The sequence below is a fragment of the Heloderma suspectum genome, chromosome 5, assembly GCF_057233095.1.
Source record: "Heloderma suspectum isolate Gila_16-S chromosome 5, 16-S_ref, whole genome shotgun sequence".
NCBI classification, from domain to species: Eukaryota; Metazoa; Chordata; class Lepidosauria; order Squamata; family Helodermatidae; genus Heloderma; species Heloderma suspectum.
The window spans coordinates 232,653,923-232,667,581 of record NC_139462.1 but is presented as its reverse complement, the minus strand read 5'-3'; positions in this window follow the sequence as shown (position 1 = coordinate 232,667,581).

Below are 13,659 nucleotides of genomic sequence, written 5' to 3'. Positions count from 1 at the left end.
CCCCAGTCTCTTACAGTTCCTGTTGAGGGAGTGGCAGTACCGCTCCTTGGGCTCTGGTCATCCTCCACCGGGACGGTCACATCAACGGCAGGGCCCAGACCTCCACTGCATCAGTTGGCAGGCAAGCACATTCCCCTTTCCTGCCCATGGACCAGGCACACTGCGCCATCCTTACTGTGGCTCAAGCCGGGGATGGGATCCTCTTCCTTCTCCTGGGGTCTGGCTGGTTCCTCCGGGGGGCGGGGGGGCCCTCCTCCAGTGCTGCTGTCCTCCGTGATCTGGCTGTCTAGGTTGGAATGGAAAGAAAGGTTGAAACCAGGAGGAGGCCACAGCACTTCCATTGTGTGATCATGTGTATTTGAATGCGTCTGTATGTCCATATATTTATTGATATATGTATGTATGCACATAATAATACATACACACGCACACTATTTAACATGCAGATGTATTTACAGCACCAATACAGTGCAGAATACGTTAGCAGACTGAATAATTAGTCTACTCAAGGAGTAGACAAAGGAGGCGTCGAGCATAAGGGAAGGAGCCTGGGGGAAGGAGGGCCAGCCAGCAGCTGCACCAGGTGGATCCTGAGCCTGCTTCTGCCCCCGCCCACAGGTACTTAAGGCGGGGCTGCCAGAGACTGCTCCGGAAGGAGCACTTAGCGTCGCACTTGGAGTCGCACGGAACAGCACCTGCAGACCCACCCACCTGCCTCTCCAGAGACACCAGCAGCCACAGATACCAGCAGCAAATAGCAGCAGCAGAGGGCAGCAGCTTTAAAGACCAGGGAGAAAGGGGCAAAGGTGGACTTTATCTGCTCCTTCTTAGCTGCTATTCTCTTTTATCTCTTTTATCTTTTATATTCTTTTATACTGTTGAACATTTTATACTCTAACATTTTAATATGTGCCTGGGAGGACTATTGGGCAACTCAGGGGGTTGGGAAGGTGCCACCATAACTGTGGTCACGGGCAGGGGGAGGTATGGCATTGGGGGATTAACAGGCCAGCTGAGGAGAAGAGGGGCTAGACACCTTACAGCTGTCCCCTCTTCTGGTTCTTCCCCCAACCTGACGGTTCCTGGCAGCCTTACCAGTCTGCCCTAGGGTCTGGTGGTGCTGCTGCTGAATGCCAGGTCGGCCCAAAATAAGACCTCCCTCATCCATGATTTGATTGTGGATGAGGGGGTGGACTTGGTATGCATTACTGAGACCTGGGTGGGGGAACTGGGAGGGGTCACTCTCTCCCAGCTGTACCCTCCTGGGTACTCAGTGCAGCACCAACACCAACTTGAGGGTCGGGGAGGGGGGGTTGCTGTGGTCTATAGGAATTCAATCTCCCTCTCCAGGCTTCCTGCTCATTCGAGTGCAGATCTTGAGTGTTTGTACCTTGTGTTGGGTACCCAGGACAGATTAGGGATTCTGTTGGTGTACCGCCCACCCCGCTGCCCATCAGACCCCCTGCCTGAGCTGACGGAGGTGGTCTCGGACCTGGTGCTGAGGACCCCTAGGATGATGGTCCTGGGGGATCTCAACTTCCATGCTGAGGCCGCTGTATGGACTTCATGGCCGCCATGACAACCATGGGGCTGTCCCAACATGTCATTGGCCCAACGCATATAAAAGGACACACGCTTGATCTGGTGTTCTCGACTGGGCAGGAGGATGGTGATCTGAAAGTGGAGGAATTAACATCTGTCCCTTTGTCATGGTCAGATCACTTCCTGCTGAGGTTTAGACTCCTGGTGGCCTTCCCCCTCTGCAAGGGTGGGGGACCTATTAAAATGGTCCGCCCCCGGAGATTAATGGATTCCGATGGATTCCAGAGGGCTCTGGGGGATTTTCCTGCTGGTATGGCTGGTGCTCCTGTCGAAGCCCAGGTCGCTCTGTGGAATGCAGAGATGACTCGGGCGGTTGACACGATCACGCCCAAGCGCCCTCTCCCTCTGAGCAGAGCCCAGCCAGCTCCTTGGTATACACCTGAGCTGAGGGCAATGAAGCAAGAGGGGAGACGGCTAGAACGCAGGTGGAGGAAAACTCGTGCCGAGTCTGACCGAACACAGGTAAGAGACCACTATCAAGCCTACTCTGTGGCGGTGAGGGTGGAAAAGAGACAGTTCTTTTCCACCAGCATTGCATCTTCTCAGTGTCGTCCAGCGGAGATTTTCCGAGTGGTTCGTGGCCTGTTACATTCTGGACCAGAGACGGTGGAACCCTCGGTAGCACGCTGTGACGAGTTTGCACGGCACTTTGAGGATAAAGTCACCCAGATTCGTCATGAATTGGACACCACCATTAATGCAGTTCCATTGGTAGAGGCGTTCAGAGCATCGTCTGGTCCAGTTTTATTGGATGAGTTTCAGTTACTGAGGCCTGAGGATGCAGACAAGGTGCTTGGCCAAGTCCGATTGACCACTTGTATGCTTGACCCTTGCCCTTCATGGCTTATTAAATCAAACAAGGAGGGGATGTCCGGCTGGGTCTAGGAGGTTGTAAATTCCTCCTTGAGAGAGGGAGTGGTGCCTGCCACTTTAAAAGAGGCAGTAATTAGACCACTCCTGAAAAAGCCTAACCTGGACCCAGAGGATGTTAACAATTATAGGCCAGTGGCCAACATCCTGGGCAAGGTGCTTGAGCAGGTTGTTGTAGGACAGCTCCAGGCACTCTTGAATGAAACGGATTATCTAGATCCATTTCAATCGGGCTTCAGGCCTGGTTTTGGAACGGAAGGTGCCTTGGTCGCCCTGTGGGATGACCTCTGCCGGGAGAGGGACAGGGGGAGTGCGACCCTGTTGATTCTTCTGGACCTCTCAGCGGCTTTCAATACCATCGACCATAGTATCCTTCTGGATAGGTTGTCTGGGTTGGGAGTTGGAGGCGCTGCACTACAGTGGTTCCGCTCCTACTTGGATGGCCGATTCCAGAAGGTGGTGCTGGGGGATTATTGCTCTGTGCCATGGCAATTGTGCCATGGGGTTCCACAGGGCTCTATTTTATCCCCTATGCTGTTTAACATCTACATGAAACCGCTGCGGGAGGTTATCCGGAGGTGGGGGCTGAGGTGCCATCAATATGCGGATGACCCCCAGCTCTACCTCGCTTTCTCATCAAAACCAGCTGAGGCAGTGGCTGTTCTGAATCAGTGCCTGGGCACAGTAATGGACTGGATGAGGGCCAATAAACTGAAGCTCAATCCAGACAAGACGGAGGTACTGTTAGTGGGTGGTTCGTCTGCCTGGCTAGGTGATATTCAACCTGTTCTGGAGGGGGTTGCACCCCCCTAAAGGATCAGGTTCGTAGTTTCGGGGTGCTCTTGGATCCAGAACTGTCACTTGAGGCACAGGTGAACTCAGTGGCACGGAGCACTTTTTATCAGCCTGGGCTGGTATACCAACTGCGCCCTTCTCTGGACGGAGAGAGCCTAGCTACAGTTGTCCATGCTCTGATAACTTCTCGTCTGGATTACTGCAATGCGTTATACGTGGGGCTGCCTTTGAAAACGGTCCGGAAACTTCAGCTGGTCCAAAATAGGGCAGCAAGATTGTTAACAGGGACTGGCCTGCGAGCTCATATTACGCCAGTACTTTTCCAGCTGCACTGGCTGCCAGTCCATTTCCGGGCCCGATTCAAAGTGCTGGTGTTAACATTCAAAGCCCTTAACGGCTTGGGGCCAGGTTACCTGAAGGATCGCCTCCTCCCATATGTGCCTGCCCGGACCTTAAGATCATCGTCAGCGGCCCTTCTCCGTGAGCCCCTGCCAAAGGAAGTGAGGCGGGTGGCTACTAGGAGGAGGGCTTTTTCTGCTGTGGCACCCCGGCTCTGGAATGAGCTCCCTAGTGAGGTTCACCTGGCACCTACATTGTATTCCTTTCGGCGCAAGGTGAAGACCTTTTTATTTTCCCAGGCATTTTAGCATTTTAGCTTCCTAAATTTTTAGCTTTGCTGTTTTAAATCTGTATTTTAAACTCCTGCACTGCTGCTAGGTTTTATTGTGGTTGTATTGTTATATTTCCTAAAGGAAATCAACCCTGAGTGCTAATTGGAAGGACAGATACTGAAGCTGAAGCTCAAATATTTTGGCCACCTAATGCGAAGAGAAAACTCCCTGGAAAAGACCCTGATGCTGGGAAAGACTGAAGGCAAAAGGAGAAGGGGACGGCAGAGGATAAGATGGCTAGATAGCATCACCGATGCAATGAATATGAACTTGAGCATGCTCCGGGAGAGAGCGCAGGACAAGAAGGCCTGGCGTGCTATGGTCCATGGGGTCACGAAGAGTTGGACATGACTGAACAACAACAACAAATTGTTACATTGTGGTTTTAATGTTCTATATATTTTAAATTGTTTTATTGTGTGTTGTTTGGTTTTAATTTTTGTGAACCGCCCAGAGAGCTTCAGCTATTGGGTGGTATAGAAATGAAATGAATGAATGAATGAATGAATAAATAAATAAATAAATAAGGGGGAGGTGGGAGCCGAATGCCAGTCTCCCATTCACACTGACCAGGACATCGACCAAACTAGAAAAGTAGCAAAAACACCACATAAGAGCAGGAACGCGATGATCCGGGCAAGCGGCAACCCTCAGTCACTTGGACAGCCACAATCGTGCAGCTGCGAGTAACCGAGTAAAAAAAAATACAAAGAAAGCGCTCTGACCACAACTGGGACTGTGGTCAGGCCAGGGGATTCTGCGCCCCTTGCTGAAAATCAGGGGTGGGGGGAATCCAACCCCCCACACACACCATGGACCCTGTTGCCACAAGGAAAATCCAACTTCCGCCATGGTCTCTTGGGGTAACAGGGTCCATAGTGGGGGGTTAGATTTTGCCCCCCTGCAGCTGATTTTCGGCACAGAAACCATTCCCCATAAGCAGCTTTCGTTTGACAACTTTCAAAATCCAAGAGGCTCCAGTGATCTATCCCCCAAAGTGGGTGTGTGTGTCTAATTTCATGCGAAGGAGCAGGGAGGGCAGGGGGGAGTGGGGTGCCAAGTGGAGAGCCATCCCAAAGGTGTGGGGGGAAAGGTTTAAAATTACCCCCATACCTGAGGGATTTTCATTCTTTTATGGGTGGAATAGCCCCTTAAGGGGGTTCTCCATTTGGCACCCCACTTCCCCCGCCCTCCCGTCTTCTTCCCTTAAAAGTAGATCGCTCTTGCCACTTTGGTTTTGACAGCTGTGAAAACCGAAGCAACTTGAGGGGTCTTTATGGGGAAGGGGAACAGCACACCTGGCACCCTGAAAAAGGGGTGCTGGGGGCTTGACACAGGCTATCCTCATCACCTGCATCCCTGTATGTTTGCCAAGTGCAACATGCAGGGCTGCAGGAGGGGCGGGCTGGTATTCTCTGGTTTCCTCCTGTTGGTTGGCTGTGAATACCAAAGATAAGCAGGAGACATTCATGGTAACGGGGCTTCTCCCAAATACTGAGTACCAGTTCCGATATGCCAGTGTGGGCAGACTAGGGCTCAGTGAAAGCAGTGACATGACTGACATTGTGAAGTCGCTTCCTGTTGGTTCCCCTGGAGCACCTGAGAAGGTCAGGCCTGAGTGCCAAGTCAGCCCCCTCGCCTGCCAGGGAGCCGGTCTGGCTGGATCTGACCACAGTGGACAGAAATATGAACTTGCAAAAGATAATGAAAGGAAGGGAAAACAATCTGAACCAGGAACACACATGAAACAACATGACAATGATGAAGGAATGAGGAATGTTTGCAGAGATGGCTTTTTGTCCGCCTCTCATGAAAGGTCTGCAGTTTCACCAACACCGTCCATTTCACTGTCACGAAATGAAAGAGTAGTAGACAAAATGATCAACCAAAGCACAGTCTTAGAAGAACATGAGCCACTGTCCATTTATCGCCTTCCATTAATAAAGTCTGCCTCTTCTTCTTCCAATTTTATAAAATACAGGCTGGGGCATGAAGACCCTCGATTCCCTCAGAAAGTGATCATGGTGATGGGAGCAACAGTCAGGATCAGGGAAAACAACCCTGATCAATGGGATGATCAATTACATCCTGGGAGTGGAGTGGAAGGATAGTTTCAGATTCAAGCTTATCCATGAAGAGACCAGCCGAAGCCAAGCTCAGAGCCAGACTTCTGAGGTAACCGCCTACGAGGTCAATTACGAAAACGGCTTTCAGATTCCCCATCACTTAACTATAATTGATACCCCAGCACATGGTCTTCAATGTCTATGTACTAATGCCCAGAGTATGGGAAACCAACAGAACCAACTTGAACTTTTAATACGGGAGGGAAATTATGGCTTGATAGCCTGGCCAAGAAGTGCCCCAGGCAGAGAGCTTTTGAGGTACAGTGTCAAATGCTTTGAAACATTGGGACTGAAAAGAGCCAAGGGGAGAAGTTTTGGTGGGGGGAGAGGAGGGAAGCAGGGGTGGGGTCAGAATGATATCCTGTTTTCCTACCTTATACTGTGTGTGGATTGAGATGGGGTGGTCTGCGGAGTCTGAGTAGTTTCTTTAGGAAAAAAATGGCTGAGCTCCTCTCGTGTTCTGAAATATAGGGCAGAGCATGTCTTCCAAGAGACTACGGTCCCTATTTTATTAATCACTCTGGTGTGGAAATATCTTCCCATTGGTTCTGAGTTTAATCCTCACCAATCCTGTGGCCACAAAAACTCCAAATGTACAAAAACACGGAGCAAAAGTCCTTCGACAGGGGATGGAGCTCGGATATGGAAGGTTCAGTTCCCAGCTTCTCCGGTTTAATACTGGAGATGGACAATAGTTTTCCATTGCTACCCTGGCATCCCCTTAGCTCCACTTCCACAGTCACGCTAAGCTTGGCAGCTACCCATCTCCGTGGCTTAACCTGTAACATGAAAGGCGGCAAGTCCATAACATGCCCAGCCCGAATGTCCCTGTTCCCAGCAGTTCACAGACCGGATGGCATTCCTCAGTGGTGACAGAAAAGCACTCGGTGTCAGGGATGATGGGAATTGTAGTAGTACAACATACCCTGGAGGGCCACAGGTGCTCTCACCCGTGGTCTAAACCCTGCGTGATACAAGGATTTAACAAAAGTAGTCACCCAGAACATCCAGTTATGTCTCATGCATTTAACTTCAGGGAACAGTGACCCAGGCAAGCAACAGAAAACAGGGATCGATGTGAAGAAAAATCAGTAAGGATCAATCTTGCTGTGACATGGAAGAATAATGATCAGATCTTCTGAAGTTTTTATTACTTGAAGCATAGAATCATAGAATCATAGAAAGGTAGGGTTGGAAGGGGCCTATAAGACCCTCGGGTCCAGCCCCCTGCTCAATGCAGGAATCCAAGTCAGAGCATCCCTGACAGATGGCTGTCCAATGCTTCCAGGGTGGGAGAGCCCACTGCCTCCCTAGGGAATTGGTTCCATTGTCGTATTGCTCTAACAGTCAGGAAGTTTTTCCCGATGTTCAGCCAGAATATCTGGCTTCCTGTAACTTGAGCCCATGATTCTGTGTCCTGCACTCTGGGATGATGGAGAAGAGATCCTGGCCTTCCTCTCTGGGGCCACCTTTCAAGGACTTGAAGAGCGCTATCCTATCTCCCCTCAGTCTTCTCAAGGCTAAACATGCCCAGTTCTTTCAGTCTCTCCTCATAGGGCTGTGTTTCCAGTACCCTGATCATCTTTCAGGGTATGTTGAAAGATATCAACATACCCTGATATATGTTCAGGGTATATGTTCAGGGTTGTTGCCCTCCTGTGAACCCTCTCCAGTTTGTCTGCATCCTTCTTAAAGTGTGGCGCCTAGAACTGGACACAGTACTCAAGATAAGGCCTAACCAGTGCTGAATAGAGGTGAACTAGTACTTCACAGGATTTGGAAACTATACTTCTATTAATGCAGTCCAAAATAGCATTTGCCTTTTTTGCAGCCACATCACATGGTTGGCTCATATTCAGCTTGTGATCGACAACAATTCCAAGATCCTTCTCGCTTGTAGTGTGGTTGAGCCACGTATCCCCCATCTTGTAACTGTGCATTTGGTTTCTTTTTCCTAGGTGCAGAACTTGGCATGTATCCCTATACAATTTCATTCTGTTGTTTTTTGCCCAGCGCTCCAGGCTATCAAGATCATCTTTGAAGATCTTGCCTCAATCAGAAAAAAAAAACATTGCAGAGGTGAACTGCTAAATCATCTCTGTTGGTTAGGATCAAGTCAAGGATAGCCGGTCCTCTAGTTCCTTCCTCTACTTTCTGTAGGAGGATGTTATTCGCAACACAAGTCAGGAATCTCTTGGAGGGGCCATGTTTTGCAGAATTTGTCTCCCAACAAATATCGGGGAAATTGAAGTCCCCCATTATGACTACATCATGCTTCCTTGAAACTTTGGGAATTTGCTTTTCAAAAGTTTTATGCTTGCCTTCTCCTTGATTGGGTGGCCGGTAGTAGACTCCAACCACCATGTCCCTTTTATTCTTTGCTCCTCTTTTAAAGCCATCCAAATTGGTGGCCATCGCTAGGGATGGTGTGGGCACCAGATTCCGTCCAGGAATTCATCATAACCCCCCCTGCCCACACCCCAAGCCCTGCTTGCTGAGCCCCTGCCTCTGCTCACACTCTGCCTGTCGCCATTTTTTGAAAAATTAAATGGTGATCTCAAAGACGATCAAGTAACCTCCCTTGTAGACCGTGGGAATGCTGTAGACATCATATACCTCGACTTCAGCAACGCTTTCGACAAAGTGCCCCATGATATCCTGATGAGCAAACTAGCTCAAAGTGGGCTAGATGAAACAACGATCCGGTGGATCCACAGTTGGCTACAGAATCGGACTCAAAGAGTGCTTATCAATGGGACCTTCTCAAACTAGGGAGGGGTAACGAGTGGGGTACCGCAGGGCTCAGTCCTGGGCCCAGTGCTCTTCAACATTTTTATGAATGACTTGGAGGAGGAGGTGCAGGGAATGCTGATCAAATTTGCAGATGACACAAAATTGGGCGGGATAGCTAATACTTTGGAAGACAGAAACAAAATTCAAAGTGATCTCGATAGACTGGAGCACTGGGCAGAAAACAACAGAATGACATTCAATAGGGATAAATGCCAAGTTCTGCACCTAGGAAAAAGAAACCAAATGCACAGTTACAAGATGGGGGATACGTGGCTCAACCACACTACAAGCGAGAAGGATCTTGGAATTGTTGTCGATCATAAGCTGAATATGAGCCAACCATGTGATGTGGCCGCAAAAAAGGCAAATGCTCTTTTGGGCTGCATTAATAGAAGCATAGCTTCCAAATCCCGAGAAGTCCTAGTTCCCCTCTACTCAGCACTGGTTAGGCCTCATCTGGAGTACTGTGCGCAGTTCTGGGCACCACACTTTAAGAAGGATGCAGACAAACTGGAGAGGGTTCACAGGAGGGCAACAAACAAACAAAAAGATGATCAGGGGACTGGAAACAAAGCCCTATGAAGAGAGACTGAAAGAACTGGGCATGTTTAGCCTTGAGAAGGGAAGACTGAGGGGAGATATGATAGCACTCTTCAAGTACTTGTGTAGTAGCCATATCGAGGGTCAGACTAAATAGCCTCATGCTTCATGTTCTTGCTGAGTCCTTTCTCTCTTGAATATGTTTATAAGCTGACTAGACGCAGGAATTTCAGATCTTGTCAATATGACCGAGGTCAGAACGGGATATCATGTTCTTGCATATCATGTTCTTGCATATTATGTTCTTTGTTTATCATGTCCTATAACCCAGTTCCTGGGCTATAAACAATGGTGCTAGGAAAGAAAATGTTGAGGACTGCAACCCCACACAGAAAGGGGAGGGGGAGCTTTTTCCTATGTGTCATAATGTCTATAAAAACAATTTGCTGATGTATTTCAGGGCTTTTGGCTCTTTGGAAGTGATTCCAGCCTTAAGCCCGCGTGTTAAATAAAGAAAAACTCATTTTCCTTCACTCCGTGGTCTCTCTGACTCAAATTTCTGCAACATAAATGGTACCGTGACTCGGATCATGGCAGGCACTGAGACAGAGAGGTGACAGTTGCCTGCTCTTAATCGCCGCACCGGGAGGGAGAGCTCGGCACACGCCTCCCTTTCTTGGCGCCACCATTCACCTTTTTGTCAGGTGAATGGGAGAAAGCCTGCGCCGGGACCGCCAGAACGGCAGCGAGCGGCAAGAGAACCTTGGGAAGCGGAGGAAGGAACTTGAGCCCTGCCCATATCGCAGCTGCAATTGAGTTGAAACCCACATTGGAGCCTTCAGGGGAAAGGCAAGTATATGGGAAAAAGAGGGCCCTGCCTTTAGGGAGAAAGGCCACTGGGCAGAAAAAAAGTGGGCCCCGCCTTATGAAGAAGGCCAGTGTTAGTATACGTATACAAAAAGTGACCCACCCAATTGGGGGTGGAGGGGGGACTTGATCACTCCCCTGAGCAGGCACTAATACTCAGCAAGGCGCTGAGGAAACTGCTTCGCTCTAGTGGAAAAAGTGGGATAGTGGGCGGCAGGAACATATGAATGAAGTGGTGAAATTGATGATTGTGTGAGTGGCTACTGCGGTTTCTGTTGCATACAGTTGATCGTCTGAGTGCCCAGGCCAGTAGCGAAGTGCGTGGTGTAAAAATTCCTCTTGTGTCAGCCAGTGAGACCCCTTACTCACTGACCTATCCCTTTCCCTCATTGTGTCCGTCTTCATCTTAAGTGGGAGGTGGGGGAAGCAAGACTTGCACCCCCTTGGGATGTATGTTAAAAAAAAGATTTTTTTTTTTAAAAAAAGAATTCAGAATGGAGGGAGAAAACAGCAAAAAAGCTCAAGGCCAAGCTGAAAGAAAAAAAACAAAAAAACCAAGAACAAGATCTGAGGCTGTTAATTACAGAAATGTTGCAAGACAGCCTGGCTTTTAACGAAGCGTGGGAACGTGGGAGTGTGAGGCCAAAGAAGTAGCCGTTAGCCTAGCGCGCCAAGAGGCGGGGGCAGGAGAATTGCCCACAACTTCTGAGTTGTGCAACATCATCACCTCGCCTAATTGAGATGAAATCCCTAAGAAATGGAAACTGAAAATGAAGACCCAGAAGATAAAGGCGCAAAATGGAATAAAGGTGAAGAATCAGCCCCCAGGGCACAGGCTAGACCCCTCTTCGAGTAGAAAGTGTGCCATAGGACAGTCCCAAGGCAGAATAAAGCGAAGAGACCATGCTGAAAATCTCTGTCAAGGTAACCGTGTTTAGCTTTGAACTGTGTTAAAATTGCATAGAGCCTGTAGCTACTGCCCATGAGCTATATGATTTCTGAAGAGCGTAACCATTAAGCTTTTGCCGTGGGATTCCCTGCAATGAAAAAATCTCACTGATTTGAGTGTCCAGTGTTAGACTGCCTGAGTGTGCGTGCTGAAGAGACCGAGAAACCAGACAGCATGTTCCTGGCCAAGCCAAAATCACGCTACTACCATGCTCCTGGAAGCTGCAATAAACTGTGTAAGCTGGGAGACCCAACCCGATTGAGAAGAAAAAAAGATATTAGAGTAACTGTCTTGAAAAACAGTGAAATCTGTGTAGCTGGCTGGCTGATGCTGTCAGTGATGTTACAACTTTAAGACTGTTTTCCTGTTTAATACCCCAGCGAAGAAAGCTGACCTGAGTTATTTGTTGCCCGTGCCAAAGCAAAGATTTGGCTGCCCTGTACCTCATCGTGTCCTGTTTTAAGCTTGGGATTTACAAATACAAACAAACTGGGAAGCTTGCCTTTGAAGTCCTGCAAATCACCCCACCGCCTCCCTAAAAGAGATTAATGGCTGCCTGAAAAATGCAAGTATAAAGCGATGCCCATCACCCCCCAGCATCCTGAGTTTCGACACTTTGTTTTCGTGTACCAGATTAAAGGAGAGAGAAAAAAGAGTAAGTTTTTAAAATGTCAAAGTCTGTATGAGCTTATCTCCGTCAGCGTTCTCACAGCCAGGGGGAGTCACCCAGCTGGTCTGGCCTTGGGAGGCAGAGAAGCTAGAAAAGATGTCTGTGAGAACCTGACGGAAGTAGAGTAAGATTTACAGAGGAGTTGCCCAGGTTGAAGCGTCACGGCTAGAGAGCTAAGCTGTGCCGCTCTGTTTAGACAGAGCCCTTGCTGAAAAGTTAAAAGCCCTTGTCTGTCAAGAGATCTAGAAGGGGTGTAAGGCCACACTTCCCCTTTTTAAACTGATGCAGAAGTAGGGAGCCTTTGCTGGAAACATCTCATCTTCATTGCCCAAAGCCTTCTCTGTTTGGCTCCATCATCGTCTGGGCTTTTTAGAGACACTCTGCACATGAGCTAACATTTTGAATTGTCAGAGACTTGCCATGGACAGTGCTGTGAGGCTTTTCATAAACTTGAACTCTCATTGCTGTAGACTGTGTGTCTGTGTTTGTAGTCAGCTCAGTGTACAGCAAGCTAAGTTTAATCTATAACTTTTGGATTTCCTTCTGCCAGAACTCATGCAGCATAAAATTGCCGATGCAAAAATGGTGACCTAAAACTCTTTGCGTGTGCGAGTATGCCCGTCCCTTAATTTTGATAGGCCCTGAGCTTTCAGCCAGAAGACCAGTATGATTGCTGGATCTGCTCCATCATGCCTTACCATGCAAGAAGTGTTTTCCATTCATTATGTTAAATTGAAAAAAAAAGTTTGTTGTGTGTATTTTATGATTTCTCAGATATCATAAAATATATGTGATATTTGCAGATGTTTTTACTGTTAGTTACAACTCCAAATGATCCTGAGTGTGGTTCCCAGTGGTTGACAGGAGCAAAGACAAAGACAAGTAGAGAAAGACAGAGACAAGTAGAAAAAGACAGAGAAATAGAAAAAGTAGCAGACAGATAGAGAAAGGGGGGGAAAAAAGAAAGAGGAGGCAAGAGGCAAAAAGAAAGAACATTTGTAGAGAAAAAGTGTGGCCATAGTTGCCCCAGGGTAAATTAAAAGCAGCTGATTATGCCTGGAGCTTATTTCCTGGGGGTAAAGTAGCCACAATAATGTAATAGTTCTTTAAGATGAGAAAATGTAACTAGAAGGAGAAGAAAAGCCTATCCCAAATGGGCGTCATTGGGACTAGTATAGGGCAGAAAGGTTTAAGTAAGTGAGTTTAACTTGCAAAAAAAGACAAATAAAAAGACAAGGCTGGTGCATGGAGCAGAGAGTTTTATATAGAAAGTTTAAAACATGATCTGCAATACAGGCAGATCAGCAAAAGAGAGAAAAAGCAAGAGAGGGAGAGAGAGATTTCTCTCTCCCAACACACAAGCGGGGCTAGAGCGCCTCACCCAGTATCAAACCCTGCTGTTAGAAGCCATGAGGGCAGGTATGAAGAAGGCAATTAATATGACTAAAGTGTCTGAAGTGCTACAAGGTGCCACCAAGGCCCCAGAGTGTACTTGGAGCATCTTTTAAATGCCTATCGCCAGTATACCACCCCACCCCCCCAACCCAGAGGCCCAAGAAGACGTGGGCGAAGAAAAGAAGAAGACCCGGCAGAGGCAGAAGATTCTTGAGAAAGAACCAGTGTGCCCAGTGCGGACAAGATAGACATTAGTGGCGTAAATGCCCAAATAAAATAAATCAAATACACAAAGAAAAAAACAAAGGGGCCAAAACGGGCGAGAGAGGAGACAGCTTGGTTAGCAACCGAACTGGCAAATGCAGGGGTCTGCAGGAATGT